At 51.8% G+C, this 16,755-nt stretch overlaps 1 protein-coding gene across 1 annotated transcript in view; it reads left to right on the forward strand.

Annotated features, from left to right (window-relative positions):
• The window catches only part of CDON (cell adhesion associated, oncogene regulated), a 239,117-nt gene that overhangs the window by 127,649 nt on the left and 94,713 nt on the right, over positions 1-16,755 (forward strand). The window contains 1 exon segment of the mRNA XM_063943784.1: positions 4,455-4,514. The gene's annotated coding sequence lies outside the window, so the exon portion shown is untranslated.

The raw sequence follows: 16,755 nt of genomic DNA on the forward strand, positions 1-16,755 counted from the left end.
CTTTAGATGTGTGTTCTCTGCTGACATGCATGTGTGTAATATTATTACGTTAGATGTGTGTTCTCTGCTGACATGCATGTGTGTAATATTATTACTTTAGATGCGTTTCTCTGCTGACATGCATGTGTGTAATATTATCACTTTAGATGCGTGTTCTCTGCTGAAACGCATGTGTGTAATATTATTACATTAGATGCGTGTCCTCTGCTGACATGCATGTGTGTAATATTATTACATTAGATGCGTGTTCTCTACTGACATGCATGTGTGTAATATTATTACATTAGATGCATGTTCTCTGCTAACATGCATGTGTGTAATATTATAATGTTAGATGCGTGTTCCCTGCTGACATGCATGTGTGTAATATTATCACTTTAGATGCGTGTTCTCTGCTGAAACGCATGTGTGTAATATTATTACTTTAGATGCGTGTTCTCTGCTGACATGCATGTGTGTAATATTATTACTTTAGATGCGTGTTCTCTGCTGACATGCATGTGTGTAATATTATTACTTTAGATGCGTGTTCTCTGCTGACATGCATGTGTGTAATATTATCACTTTAGATGCGTGTTCTCTGCTGAAACGCATGTGTGTAATATTATTACATTAGATGCGTGTTCTCTGCTGACATGCATGTGTGTAATATTATTACTTTAGATGCGTGTTCTCTGCTGACATGCATGTGTGTAATATTATTACATTAGATGCGTGTTCTCTGCGAAATGCATGTGTGTAATATTATAATGTTAGATGCGTGTTCTCTGCTGACATGCATGTGTGTAATATTATAATGTTCGATGCGTGTTCTCTGCTGACATGCATGTGTGTACTTATGGAGGAGCAATGTAAGAATCCGCTGCTCCCCCGCAGGGGCCCCAGTGATGAGGTCACCAGCACGCTGGTAAAACTAAGGGACCTGTATGCTGCAATGGAAACAAATCATAAAAACGTTTCTATGAGTAAAACTCTCAGTGTTTCTGGGCTTGTATAAATGGTTCAGCATCAGGAATAAATGTTACACGTGCTGGTGGGAGCGCTGCACCCGGTGCACCCGGTCAGATCCTGCACAGCACTCTCCACAAAGGAACATTTACATGGAGAGTAACAGGAGGCTATCTGTAATAATGCCGAAGCACTGGAGGCTATTTACAGGGAGGAGAGACAAGTGCGGTATATCGATGCCTCACTGTTCAGCGCGACTCTCTTACAGTGAGGTGCTCGCTGTATAACTGCGCCTCTCTGGTCAGCCTGGCTCTCTTACAGTGAGGTGCTGAATAACTGTGCCTCTCTGGTTAGCCTGGCTCTCTTACAGTGAGGTGTTGTATATCTGCGCCTCACTGGTCAGCCTGGCTCTCTTACAGTGAGGTGCTGTATATCGGTGCCTCACTGGTCAGCCCAGCTCTCTTAAAAGTATATGTCTCACCTATACTAAATAGCCTCCTCTGTACTCCCATGAGCTTCCTTTATATACTCAGGGGCTTTCTCTATATTCCTAATTGCTTCCTCATTACTTTCAGGAGCCTCCTCTATGTTCTCAGTTGCTTCCTCTATATCCTCAGTTGTTTCCTCTATATTCCCAGTTGTTTCCTCTAAATTCCCAGTTGCTTCCTCTATACTCTCAGGAGCCTCCTCTATACTCTCAGGAGCCTCCTCTATATTCCCAGTTGCTTCCGCTATACTCTCAGGAGCCTCCTCTATATTCACAGTTGCTTCCGCTATACTCTCAGGAGCCTCCTCTATACTCTCAGGAGCCTCCCCTATACTCTCAGGAGCCTCCTCTATACTCTCAGGCGCCTCCCCTATACTCTCAGGAGCCTCCTCTATGTTCCCAGTTGCTTCCGCTATACTATCAGGAGCCTCCTCTATACTCTCAGGCGCCTCCTCTATATTCCCAGTTGCTTCCGCTATACTCTCAGGAGCCTCCTCTATACTCTCAGGAGCCTTCTCTATATTCCCAGTTGCTTCCTCTATACTCTCAGGAGCCTCCTCTATACTCTCAGGCGCCTCCCCTATACTCTCAGGAGCCTCCTCTATGTTCCCAGTTGCTTTCTCTATATTCCCAGTTGCTTCTGCTATACTCTCAGGATCCTCCTCTAAACCCAGCCTTGATATATCTCCCCCAATGAGTACACTGTGGCTTATCTCACTGATAATGTCTTCCAGCACCCACATCACAGTGTCTCCCCTTGCAGAGGGTAATTAGGATGCAGTTCCATCTACAGTACTTGCCCACGGAACACCTATCCTAGGTGCGAGTGCCCAGTTATACTCGCCAAGCTGCCAGTGGAGATGTGGCTGAGATGTGTAGAACTGTGAATCTCCCGTACTTGCTCACACTTGCGTATGGCCGGCTATGGAGCACAATGACATCCATCCACAACGCAGACGTGGGTGCAGGCCTGCATCTGAGTGTTCCAGGATTTGTATTTCATGCTCAGGTCTCAGAGGAATTGATGTATTCTTTTTCCTCTTGTTTTATGAAAGAGCCGCCAAGAAGACGTAGATAGTAATGGACAGTTTAGTACATTCCGGGATGATCTGATCCTGCAGATGTTTTAGTGAAGCTGCAATGATCTAGGAAGAACCTTGCTAGGTCAGCCCCAGCAACATACTCATCAGCATTGAATGAACAGGAGGGGCACATGAAGAAGTGGGCCGCTGCAGAAGGTGATGGGCTAGGAGACCTGGATACTGCAGATTAGCGCCCTCTTCTGTCAGTGCAGTAATTGGTGCCATAACGGCGGAGAACCCTTTGATGAATGGCCGGCAGTAGTTGGTAAATTCTCAGAACATCTGTATAGGTTTTAGATTCTCAGGTTGAGCCCAGTTAACGATTCCAGGGTCTGTAACGAGAGCCATATGAAGACCATCTTTAGAAATAATGTATCACAGGAGACTTCAAAGACACACATGTCTTTTGGCAACTAGATAATTTTCTCCTGCTATCCAAGACTGTGGTTACAGGTCTGTGATGTCCTGACAAAGGGGGTGAACAAAAAGTACAATATATCAAGATACATTACCATGAATTTACCTAAAAATTCCTGGAAGGTGTCTGCAGCATTATAGAGATAGGCCAATAACCGTAGAGCCCACCTTCGGTGTAGAAAGACCACTTAACTCCGTCTGATGTGTGTACGATTGAAGAGCGCTCTTCCAATTTGGAACATATGGTGGTCCGTTTTGCTTGGTCAATTAGGGAAGCGGGCACGTATTGAGAAGGCAAATCTAGTTCATATCCCAATAACCCATGCAGGACACAAAACCAATGAGACTGTGTCAGGTGATGGACTCCAGCAAATGTCCTTTTTCTTTGGTTGTGTTCTATATAGTGTTTCATAGTCCCGGTTTCAGCACCTGATGGGGCATAATTGTTCTCTTCACCTAAAGTCTGAGGTGGTGTCAGACTCTACTGGACCCGGGCGGCTTCTTAAAGGGGAGGTCATGTGAAGACTGATGCCATCAAGGAGCGATGGTCCTGGCTTGCCCACAGTCCCTGTGTACACCAGACCCAACTTAATGACCATTCTCCATAAAGGAAAGGAGGTTTAGGATTTACGAACAGGACTCATCCATTCCCAGATTATGGAGTAGATTGGAAAATAGCAGGAGAAAATGGTATGGGCGCATTGGACCTTACTAGGTTTTGGAATGATCGAAGGGATACTGACTGCGAAGGGCCAGATCATTCCAGCTGTGTCTTTGGGTCAACGTCAACGGTAGACTTCTGATGTCTTATGGACTTCTCTAAGCCAATGTAGGTTTTCTTCAGCATCGTAATACAGAAAAGCTTACAAAATAAAGGTACAGATGGGGGTTTTGAAAGTGATTGTAAGGAGTTTGAATGTGATTCGGTGTAGTATAGTCGTCCGGCGGAGGGTCTGACAGAAGGGGGCAGCAGAGGTGGTGCAGCAAGTGAGGGAAAATGCGTCGGGTAGCGGATGGAGGGAAGAGGGGCGAGGCGGGAGTGGGGTAGGCCTGAGAACTGCAGTACGTAAAAATGTTTTTCTGCCTTTTGTGAAAAACATCAGGATGTAACTTCTAATGATACGTAACCCTGATCACCAGTTCTCAGCTTAAATACCCTCATTTCTATAATTGCCCCACCGTAATCCATGATACAGCGATAGGTTCTAGAGCAGTCCTGGCCAACCTGTGGCTCTCCAGCTGTTGTAAAACTACAAGTCCCAGCATGCCCTGCCACAGTTTCGCCATTAGGTAATGCTAGATGTGTAGTTTCACAACAGCTGGAGAGCCACAGGTTGGCCAAGCCTGTTCTAGAGTGTCCCCTCTGTTGCGGCGCTGTGTGCTGGGCCCCTGTGGTCTCTAAAGGTTACTAACCCATATGTAGTCTTTTCTTCCACTTTCACAGACAATTTCAGGCAATTCCTGTATAATAAGCCCCTGTAGTGACTGTATGATTTCAGTGTCCTATTTTCTGTTCACAGGAAGCCTCACACATGTGACTACACGAGAGGCGCCGCTGCGATCCAGTCCCCGTCACACCGGTAAGTGGCTCACGTTCCTTATACACGTGAACTGCAATGTCCTCCCTTTATACCGCCCTGCTTACAACACGGGCCAACAGGATGTTATATTGAGGGTGACACGTCATGGCATCTAGTCGCCCTTCAGCGCATATTTGTGCAGATGGTACATTCACAATGGTCTGCAGAACCAGGTCTGAGATTTGAGGGGGGAGAGGTATCAAAGCTTGGAGAAAGCGGAGAGAAATAAAGTACCAACCAACCAGCTCCAACTGCCATGTTACAAGCTGTGCTTGAGTAATGACAGATGCTGATTAGTTGGTACTTTATCTCTCTCCAAGTTTTGGAATATCTCCCCCCGGGTGAGGTAATAGGAAGAGCCGAGAGTTACTAATCTGTTTTTGGTTGTGGTCGGTTCCCTTCATAGTGATATCCGGATTTATGCCCCAAATAACATTTTACCATCAAGCGCCCGTCTCTCGCATCACAAATTAATGTCCCTCACTTTCATTACCTTTCAGATAACACAACTGGTATATGGTCTGTTGCTGAGTATACAGTAGCAACGTACAGTATACAACGTTTCCGGAGTTGTCTGCTAAACTATTGCGGGGAGGCAATCACAATACCGCCGCCGGAATCCCGAGAGGTGGTGAAATGCCGCCGCCGGAATACCGGCGAGCAGAGCAAATATGCTAAATCGTCCATTACTGGGGATGTGTGTTCAGGAGTAACATTAAGGTACTGACTTGCCCCCTGCGCCCAATGCTGCATTCTGCCCTCCAGGTATCCTACTGAGCAGTGGTTCTCAACCCTCAACAGGTCATGTTTTCTGGATTTCTTCAATCATGCACAGTTGAGTCCATCTATTTTGCTGAATCAGTAATTATTCCACCTGCTTCCGCAGACAGAATTCCTGAAAACTTGACCTGTTGGGGGTACTTGAGGACTGGAATTGAGAACCAATGATATAGAGCATTGCCCAGACACATTATACAGGACCTTGCACTCTACATATCCTGCAGAGCATTGCCTCCCACATATTTGTTGAGTACTGGTTTCTATTTAAGCATTGTCCTATACATATTTGCAGAGCGTTGCTTTTAATGCATCTCGCAGAGCACTGTCCTATACATATTTGCAGAGCGTTGCTTTCAATGCATCTCGCAGAGCACTGTCCTATACATATTTGCAGAGCGTTGCTTTCAATGCATCTCGCAGAGCACTTTCCTATACACATTTGCAGAGCATTTCTTTCAGTGCATCTCGCAGAGCACTGTCCTATACACATTTGCAGAGCATTGCTTTTAATGCATCTCGCAGAGCACTGTCCTATACACATTTGCAGAGCTTTCTTTCATTGCATCTCGCAGAGCACTGTCCTATACACATTTGCAGAGCGCTGCTTTCAGTGCATCTCGCAGAGCACTGTCCTATACATATTTGCAGTGTTGCTTTCAATGCATCTCGCAGAGCACTGTCCTATACATATTTGCAGAGCATTGCTTTCAATGCATCTCGCAGAGCACTGACCCTACATATTTGCAGAGCATTGACTTCTACAAATTCTGCAGACCGTTGCCCCCACATGTATTGTATCCACAGAGCATCACCCCCACATATTTGCAGAGTGTTACTCACACGTATTCTGCAGGCCATTACCCCCCACGTCCAGCACCACGGCGGTAAGATCATCTATTGCGCTGGTGCCAGCAGCTAATGAGGAAGTGATTTCCACTCCTGCAAAGTACAGAGGACATGATCATGCTAATTAAGGTGATGGCTGCTCTTTAATTAAGCATCAGTTCCTCAACAGGCTGGCTTTTCTCATGCAAATCAGGGGACAAGGTTGGCTTACACGGCAGCGCTTTTGCCGATCACTGAGCCCCAATCTGAGGGTGATAATCCCCCACGCTGTCATTGTTGTGTGGACGCTGAATGAGTAGTAATCCCCCAGTCCTGCGCTGGGAGAGCAGGTCCTGCCAAATCCCGTGTTCACGTATAGAGGACTCACGGCAGATCACATACAATCCACCGCAGTCATGCATAGGTATATACACACATGCTGTAAATAAATGTGACGTGACACACGCGTGTCTGTAAACGTACATCAAGCTCGCTTTAATTCCATTTGATGTTATACGTGCAGAAAATGTGCATTGTTTATATAAAGGTTGTTTGCAGAAGTGCACACGTGCGCCCTGGCAGCGCACTTACATATCTATCCGCCTTGTCCGTGTAGAGGGGCTCATTCACATTCCGGGAACAATGCTGCGGTGAACGCATGCCTATTTGTGTTACGCCATCTTGCACGCATTGGGCGTGCTGAGGACAGCCAAGTGCTAGTGTACAATTGTGCGTTAATCTATTGCATCTGTGGCTATGCTCAGGTGTAACGGGGGTTCTCACGTACGCATCGTCCGGTGGGGTGTGCCGATGCAGCTGTGGTGGGCAGAGATGGATAATGACTAGCAGCAAAGCAAGCATATAGATCAAGGGAGGGTGCACCACGAGATGTGCATACGGGAGAACACGCGCCTTTATTCCAAGAGCACCTGTAGCTCATCTCAGCACCAGGCCCTCTGCTTCTAGTAACTGCCCCTGTACAATCATCCTCGTGCTTCTGCAGGGCTGCAGGCCCAGACAGAAGTGTGCGTGGCAGAATACCACCCCGGGTGCCAGCACATTGTCACTCTAGCCCGCTGCCTTTCTCTGCACATCATGCCTTGTTGTCTTACATTAATCGTTACATGGTTATTTGTGCACAAACAGATCTGTGAGACTGTATCCAGTGCTCCTGATTAACAGCACCTCCTAAACGCTTGCAAAATTCATGTCCTTTCACTGGAGGAAATAGGCCCCGCGGCCATCCCTTAGCTCCGATCCAGCCAGCTCCTCACAGGAGATGCACCGGAAACATAGCTCGCACGTCCCTGTGCTTACCATACTGAGCCTTATTCAGGTCTGTTAGCAAACCAAAAAAAGCACACTTATGGGCAAAACCATGTGCAGTGCAGGTGGGGCAGATGTAACATGTGCAGAGAGAGTTAGATTTGGGGGGGGGGGGGTGTTCAAACTGAAATCTAAATTGCAGTGTAAAAATAAAGCCGCCAGTATTTACCCTGCACAGAAACAATATAACCCACCCAAATCTAACTCTCTCTGCACATGTTACATCTGCCCCACCTGCAGTGCACATGGTTTTGCCCAATCAGTGTACTTTTTCAGTTTACTATCAACCCTGACTAACCCCCAATGTGCATAATAACAAGTCCAATGTGCATAATAACAAGTCACCTAATGGCAAATGCGTTAAACTTGCGCAATTTCCCACCTTACAGTGATGTATATACAGGAACGCCTGGCAATGCTACCCAGCCTCCTCGGGTGATGTTGCATGATCCCCTTCTGTTCCAGACCTTCTGTAAAGCAGAAATATCAGTTTCTATCACATGTATTAGATACCTGTATTATACACAAGCATAACCTGATGTCTTACATTCTTTTATTAAAACACCATTTTCCTGCTCGTGTTTGTTTCCTGCCAGTGCTTAAATCTGTAATTTTTTTAATGTTTGCGGTAGAAGCTTTGGTAACACTTGGGGGGGGGATTACAGGTGCCTGGACGTAAAAAAAAAAAAATTGTCCAGAAGATCATACTGAAGAAAATAAATCTGCACTTCCACATATGACCAGCACTACTGCACTACTATTCAAAGTGCTACCTTCAATGTAGTTTGATGCCTATATTAGAGCAGGATTCATAGATACTACTTTTGTGTGTTTATTATATGACTAGGTGCTTCATCGCGCCCTACGGGCGCTCTTCACACCGTCGTAAGGGGCTACGCCCCCTTAACCCCTGTACACCGTTCAATATATGTATTATATGAAGTATTACCTGCATTCCTAGTTTTGTGAGTGGTTAAATATTGCACAATGCAAGGGCGTTGGATGGTGAAGGGGGCGTAGCCCCTTGCGACGGTGTGAACAGCGCCTGCAGGGCACACTGTACAGAATGCAGCGGGTGTGGGGGGGGGACGCGGATGGGAGAGGGGGTCGTGAGGCGCTGCAGGTGGGGATGTGCGGGGGAGTGTAATCCGGAGGCGGTATGGGTGGGGGAGGGTGGGGGGTGCCGCGGGTAGGGGAGGGGCAGGTACGGGAATCTGGGGGATGGGGTTCCGGAGGCGCTGCAGGTGGGGATGTGCGGGGGAGTGGGATCCGAAGGCGGTATGGGTGGGCGGGGGGTGCCGCGGGTAGGGGAGGGGCAGGTACGGGGATCTGGGGGATGGGGGAGAGGGTTCCGGAGGCGCTGCAGGTGGGGAAGGGGCGAGTGCGCCGTGTGTGGGGGAGGGGCAGGTGTGGCACATGGGGGAGGGGGTTGTGAGGCGCTGCGGGTGGTGGAGGGGCGGGTGCAGTGGGGCAGGGTGTCAGGAGGTGGTGCGGGTGGGGAAGGGGCGAGTGCGCTGCGGGTGGGGTAGGGGGTCCAGAAGCGACGCGTGTGGGGGAGGGGCAGGTGCAGGGGTGCGGCAGATGGGGGAGGGGGTCTGGAGGCGCTGCGGGTGGTTGAGGGGTGGGTGCAGTGGGATCGCGGGTGGGGTAGGAGGTCAGGAGGTGGTGCGGGTGGGGTTGGGGTCTTTGCAGGGGATGACTGCGGATGGGGGAGGATGTCTGTAGATGCTGTGGGTGGAGGGGGGGTGCGGTTGGGAGGTTCTGTGGATGAGGGAGGGCAGCGGAGTGGGGGGCGTGGGTGGTGTAGAGGGTCTGGAGGCACCGCGTGTGGGGGAGTGGCGGGTGTTGGAGTGGCAGGTGCGGCGGATGGTGGAAGGGTCTGAAGGCACTGCGGGTGGTGGATGGGCGGGTGCGGGGGTGCTGCAGGTGTGGGATGGGCGGCTGCGGGGGTTGACGGTGGATGGGGGAGGGTGTCTGTAGAGGCTGTGGGTGGGGGGAGCGGTGGATGGGGGCTGTGGTTGGGAGGGTCTGTGGTTGAGGGAGGGGCAGGGGAGTGGGGGGCGTGGGTGGTGTAGGGGGTCTGGAGGCGCGGCATGTGGGGGAGAGGTGGTGGTGCAGCGGATGGTGGAAGGGGCTGCAGGTGGTGGATGGGCGGGTGCGGGGGTGCTGCAGGTGGGGTAGGGGGTCAGGAGGCGCTGGGGGTGGTTAGTGTCAGGGTAACTGTGTCGCGGCCAGCCGGGGAGCACACCAGTGTGGGGTGTCCCTGCTCCCGCGTGAGGCACTCTGCACACATCTCCCCCCCGCCATGCACATCCCCCCCCCCCCCCCCCCCCGCCAGGCACACCTCCCCCCCCCCCAGCCGGTATCCGTTCAGATGGTCGACCATGTCATGGTCGACAGTCATTAGGTCGACCTATGGTGCCTCAGGCCTGTGCCTGTTTTGCCCATGGGCCTTGTGCCCGCCTATGGTGCCTCAGGCCTGTGCCTGTTTTGCCCATGGGCCTAGTGCCCACCTATGGTGCCTATGGTGGTCTAGGGGGAGGGGGGGGCACCACCTGGACTTACCCATCCTACGGGCCGCGGCTGGACCAAGCCTGGTCCGGCCACGCCCACCGCGTTGTCTTCGCCGGAGGGAGGATGGTTCCCACCACCTCCGGGCTTCCTGGAGCCTTCGCCTGGGCAGCGGTGGCCAGTGCAAGCTCTTTTGCGTTGCACACCACTGTCCCAGGGCTTCCGACGTCTTCACCGACAGGCGTCGGCTCTTTGTACTTCACCCGGCGGGTGGCGGCGTGTCTCAGCTCTTTTGCAACTACCGCCGCCCTCCGGGACTTCCGGCGCCGTCTTCCTTCTTCACTCTTCAGGAGCTCTTCTCTGCTCCTTCTCCGCCGCCAATAAAAGCCAGTGCCAGGGGGCGGGGCTATGACGTGGCGAGCCGGGATTGGCTCGCTGCCACCACTCCTGATTGCCCGCCAGCTCGCGAGCCGTGATTGGCTCACAGCTGGCTCCAAATTCAAAAAGCTGCGCTGTGATTCCCGGTCTGAGTCCCGGAGGATGCAGGCCCGCCGCCATCACCCGCTTGGAGCGGCGGTGGCGATTCACCACCGCCCCCACGCCCGCTGCCGAACTCTGCCACCAGCCGGGCAGGGGGAGACCGGACCATGCCCGGTCCCCAGTGCTGCCCGAAGCCAGCGCCACCTCCGGCCCCATGGGTCGGCGCCGGGCCATCCCAGGCAAGGAGGTACGTGAGTGCTAGTAGCAGGGCCAGTGACCGCACGAGTACACTGGCCCTTGCTACACCAGGAGGACCGGACGGAGGGCTGTGCCGGCAATAGGAGTGCTGTGCAGGGTTGCCTCTCTCCTCGCTGGGGCAGACGGCAGGGGAGAGGCGCCGGGGCTCAGGTACTGATCTGGTACGCGATCTGGTACTGATCCCGTGGATGGGTCAGTGATCTCAGTATATACAGCTCTATTATCCCTCCTGAGATATAGGTGCATTTCTGCAATACTGCCTATGTACACACTGAGACCCTCACAACGGCGCCCTCTGCAGGGCGTGACAGGAAATGACATACTAGACAACCTGTTTTATTATTTATTACCAGTTATTTCTGTAGCGCTGACATATTCCGCAGCGCATGTACTCCTCGCGGCGGTGATCAAACCACTAATGAGTTTTGCAAGTTTATAATGTTGCAATATAAAATCCCCAATTGTTTCTCTAATGGTCATTACTGACTTGGCTGGGAACCAGAAGCGTGAGCCAGCGCTATCTGCGGAAAGCTATTTGTGGCCGGGCCTCTGTTTATATTTAGCCTGTGGAATCCTCTGACAGGAAAAGCTGCAGCAGCTATTTATATAGTGGTGCTAAGCACACACACGGAAGGCTCTTCATTCACAACACAGCGGCCATCTTTCATGGGAACCCTGCCACATCCTGTTACCATGGCAATAGTGTTTACTGTGCTCACACTCATCAGGCGGCAGTGTGCACACTCGTGTGTGCTTTACTATATAGCGTTGTGCATCGCGTAGTCCATTTACAGCGTGGGGAGGATGATATGGGTGTGGCCAATGCTGTGTGGGTGTGGCCAGAGCTATATACGGGCATGTTCACCCTATACACTATCAGTCCCAGTGTCTCCCTAAACACATAAGTTATATAATTTTGTGAGAAAACTAGAGATAACATTTTACTTCTCATTATTTATGGCCGGCTGTGGGGCCAACTAGGCGGCTGGTCATCCGGGATGCCATTATAATGGGCCTATATTTATGTGGAGGCCTGGCGCTGTACCTCCATCCGCACCATTGTTGGCGCGGATGGTCCGGTGGAGTTTACAATCTATGTTCCCTACCACACGTACACACACAAACATACACGTACACACACACGTACACACACACGTACACAATCACTATACACAAGGGTTCATTTCTTTTTTGTCAGAACCCAATTATCCTACCAGTCTGGGTTAGGCTTGTAGGAGGAAAGCCACACAACCGCAGTAAGAACATGCAAAGGCCACACAAATAGGGCCTGGGAGTGAATCAAACCTCAGTGCTGTGAGGCAGCAATGCTGACCATTATGTCAACCGTGCATGTTTTACTTTTTTTTTTTCAATTAGTGTTGGCTATATATTAAGTGGCATATTTAACTCCTATATATTAGCCCAAGTCTGTGACTCTGTGCCTGGCCGTAACGCTGGGTGGAGTCACAGATGTGGGCTAAGCTACTGTATGCAGATCAGTGACGTCTGCCACACACCATGCACCTTCTCGGCGCACATGTCCCCAGTCTTCCATCGTCCCGCGCCGAAGATGTTAGGGCGGGAGGCGACTCTCTGTCTGATGCAGATCGCCTGTCACTCCCGCTCCCCGCCTGAGCCCCGGCGCCTCTCCCCTGCCGTCTGCCCCAGCGAGGAGAGAGGCAACCCTGCACCCAATCAGTGATCCTTGTAAGAAGAACTATCAATTAGGACGTCTGTTGGCGGATAGCGTGCAATCAGAAATATCAATATTATATTACATTAGTAGCTTATTAGGAAATGGTCTTTATTGCAGGTGGATTCTTACAGCCGGAGCATTGCAGCGATGGCTAATCCTGTTATCGGGAGCTATCCATGTGCCTGCGGGGCTAGGTTTTCTTGGTGACTTCAAAGAGGCCTGCAGGGTAAAACACAAATGTAGCACAGAGCCAGCAAAGTGAGAGCTTCCGCTTCATAGACACACCCACAGGGCGAGTCCTGGAATGTCAGCTCCTGTGCTTGCACTGTATGTACAGGATATGTTCCCTAAACAGTGTGCATCCCTCTGTGCTGCTGTGTGCACCAGGGGCACTCCTATCCTATCATTGTGTGCACCAGGGCACTCCTGTCCTATCACTGTGTGCACCAGGGCACTCCAGTCCTATCACTGTGTGCACCAGGGGCACTCCTATCCTATCATTGTGTGCACCAGGGCACTCCTGTCCTATCACTGTGTGCACCAGGGCACTCCAGTCCTATCACTGTGTGCACCAGGGGCACTCCTGTCCTATCATTGTGTGCACCAGGGCACTCCTGTCCTATCACTGTGTGCACCAGGGCACTCCTGTCCTATCACTGTGTGCACCAGTAACACTCCTGTCCTATCACTGTGTGCACCAGGGGCACTCCTGTCCTATCACTGTGTGCACCAGGGCACTCCTGTCCTATCACTGTGTGCACCAGGGCACTCCTGTCCTATCACTGTGTGCACCAGGGCACTCCTGTCCTATCACTGTGTGCACCAGGGGCACTCCTGTCCTATCACTGTGTGCACCAGTAACACTCCTGTCCTATCACTGTGTGCACCAGTAACACTCCTGTCCTATCACTGTGTGCACCAGTAACACTCCTGTCATATCACTGTGTGCACCAGGGCACTCCTGTCCTATCACTGTGTGCACCAGGGGCACTCCTGTCCTATCACTGTGTGCACCAGGGGCACTCCTGTCCTATCACTGTGTGCACCAGGGGCACTCCTGTCCTATCACTGTGTGCACCAGGGCACTCCTGTCCTATCACTGTGTGCACCAGGGCACTCCTGTCCTATCACTGTGGGCACCAGTAACACTCCTGTCCTATCACTGTGTGCACCAGGGGCACTCCTGTCCTATCACTGTGTGCACCAGGGGCACTCCTGTCCTATCACTGTGTGCACCAGGGCACTCCTGTCCTATCACTGTGTGCACCAGGGCACTCCTGTCCTATCACTGTGTGCACCAGGGCACTCCTGTCCTATCACTGTGTGCACCAGGGCACTCCTGTCCTATCACTGTGTGCACCAGTAACACTCCTGTCCTATCACTGTGTGCACCAGGGGCACTCCTGTCCTATCACTGTGTGCACCAGGGGCACTCCTGTCCTATCACTGTGTGCACCAGGGGCACTCCTGTCCTATCACTGTGTGCACCAGGGGCACTCCTGTCCTATCACTGTGTGCACCAGTAACACTCCTGTCCTATCACTGTGTGCACCAGTAACACTCCTGTCCTATCACTGTGTGCACCAGGGCACTCCTGTCCTATCACTGTGTGCACCAGGGCACTCCTGTCCTATCACTGTGTGCACCAGGGCACTCCTGTCCTATCACTGTGTGCACCAGTAACACTCCTGTCCTATCACTGTGTGCACCAGGGCACTCCTGTCCTATCACTGTGTGCACCAGTAACACTCCTGTCCTATCACTGTGTGCACGAGTAACACTCCTGTCCTATCACTGTGTGCACCAGTAACACTCCTGTCATATCACTGTGTGCACCAGTAACACTCCTGTCCTATCATTGTGTGCACCAGGGCACTCCTGTCCTATCACTGTGTGCACCAGGGGCACTCCTGTCCTATCACTGTGTGCACCAGGGCACTCCTGTCCTATCACTGTGTGCACCAGGGCACTCCTGTCCTATCACTGTGCGCACCAGGGCACTCCTGTCCTATCACTGTGCGCACCAGGGGCACTCCTGTCCTATCACTGTGTGCACCAGTAACACTCCTATCCTATCACTGTGTGCACCAGTAACACTCCTGTCCTATCACTGTGTGCACCAGTAACACTCCTATCCTATCACTGTGTGCACCAGTAACACTCCTGTCCTATCACTGTGTGCACCAGGGCACTCTTGTCCTATCACTGTGTGCACCAGGGCACTCCTGTCCTATCACTGTGCGCACCAGGGGCACTCCTGTCCTATCACTGTGCGCACCAGTAACACTCCTGTCCTATCACTGTGTGCACCAGTAACACTCCTGTCCTATCACTGTGTGCACCAGGGGCACTCCTGTCCTATCACTGTGTGCACCAGTAACACTCCTGTCCTATCACTGTGTGCACCAGTAACACTCCTGTCCTATCACTGTGTGCACCAGTAACACTCCTGTCCTATCACTGTGTGCACCAGGGGCACTCCTGTCCTATCACTGTGTGCACCAGGGGCACTCCTGTCCTATCACTGTGTGCACCAGTAACACTCCTGTCCTATCACTGTGTGCACCAGGGCACTCCTGTCCTATCACTGTGTGCACCAGGGGCACTCCTGTCCTATCACTGTGTGCACCAGGGCACTCCTGTCCTATCACTGTGTGCACCAGGGCACTCCTGTCCTATCACTGTGTGCACCAGGGCACTCCTGTCCTATCACTGTGTGCACCAGGGCACTCCTGTCCTATCACTGTGTGCACCAGGGCACTCCTGTCCTATCACTGTGCGAACCAGGGGCACTCCTGTCCTATCACTGTGCGCACCAGGGCACTCCTGTCCTATCACTGTGTGCACCAGTAACACTCCTGTCCTATCACTGTGTGCACCAGTAACACTCCTGTCCTATCACTGTGTGCACCAGGGGCACTCCTGTCCTATCACTGTGTGCACCAGTAACACTCCTGTCCTATCACTGTGTGCACCAGTAACACTCCTGTCCTATCACTGTGTGCACCAGTAACACTCCTGTCCTATCACTGTGTGCACCAGGGGCACTCCTGTCCTATCACTGTGTGCACCAGGGCACTCCTGTCCTATCACTGTGTGCACCAGTAACACTCCTGTCCTATCACTGTGTGCACCAGGGCACTCCTGTCCTATCACTGTGTGCACCAGTAACACTCCTGTCCTATCACTGTGTGCACCAGGGCACTCCTGTCCTATCACTGTGTGCACCAGGGGCACTCCTGTCCTATCACTGTGTGCACCAGGGCACTCCTGTCCTATCACTGTGTGCACCAGGGCACTCCTGTCCTATCACTGTGTGCACCAATAACACTCCTGTCCTATCACTGTGTGCACCAGGGCACTCCTGTCCTATCACTGTGTGCACCAGGGCACTCCTGTCCTATCACTGTGTGCACCAGGGGCACTCCTGTCCTATCACTGTGTGCACCAGGGCACTCCTGTCCTATCACTGTGTGCACCAGGGCACTCCTGTCCTATCACTGTGTGCACCAGTAACACTCCTGTCCTATCACTGTGTGCACCAGGGCACTCCTGTCCTATCACTTTGTGCACCAGTAACACTCCTGTCCTATCACTGTGTGCACCAGGGCACTCCTGTCCTATCACTGTGTGCACCAGTAACACTCCTGTCCTATCACTGTGTGCACCAGTGGCACTCCTGTCCTATCACTGTGTGCACCAGGGCACTCCTGTCCTATCACTGTGTGCACCAGGGCACTCCTGTCCTATCACTGTGTGCACCAGGGCACTCCTGTCCTATTGTGCACCAGGGGCACTCCTGTCCTATCACTGTGTGCACCAGGGCACTCCTGTCCTATCACTGTGTGCACCAGGGCACTCCTGTCCTATCACTGTGTGCACCAGTAACACTCCTGTCCTATCACTGTGTGCACCAGGGCACTCCTGTCCTATCACTGTGTGCACCAGGGGCACTCCTGTCCTATCACTGTGTGCACCAGGGGAACTCCTGTCCTATCACTGTGTGCACCAGTAACACTCCTGTCCTATCACTGTGTGCACCAGGGGCACTCCTATCCTATCACTGTGTGCACCAGGGCACTCCTGTCCTATCACTGTGTGCACCAGTAACACTCCTGTCCTATCACTGTGTGCACCAGTGCACTCCTGTCCTATCACTGTGTGCACCAGGGCACTCCTGTCCTATCACTGTGTGCACCAGTAACACTCCTGTCCTATCACTGTGTGCACCAGTGCACTCCTGTCCTATCACTGTGTGCACCAGGGCACTCCTGTCCTATCACTGTGTGCACCAGTAACACTCCTGTCCTATCACTGTGTGCACCAGTAACACTCCTGTCCTATCACTGTGTGCACCAGGGACAC

Source organism: Pseudophryne corroboree, chromosome 10 (assembly GCF_028390025.1).
Source record: "Pseudophryne corroboree isolate aPseCor3 chromosome 10, aPseCor3.hap2, whole genome shotgun sequence".
In the NCBI taxonomy this organism is placed as follows: Eukaryota; Metazoa; Chordata; class Amphibia; order Anura; family Myobatrachidae; genus Pseudophryne; species Pseudophryne corroboree.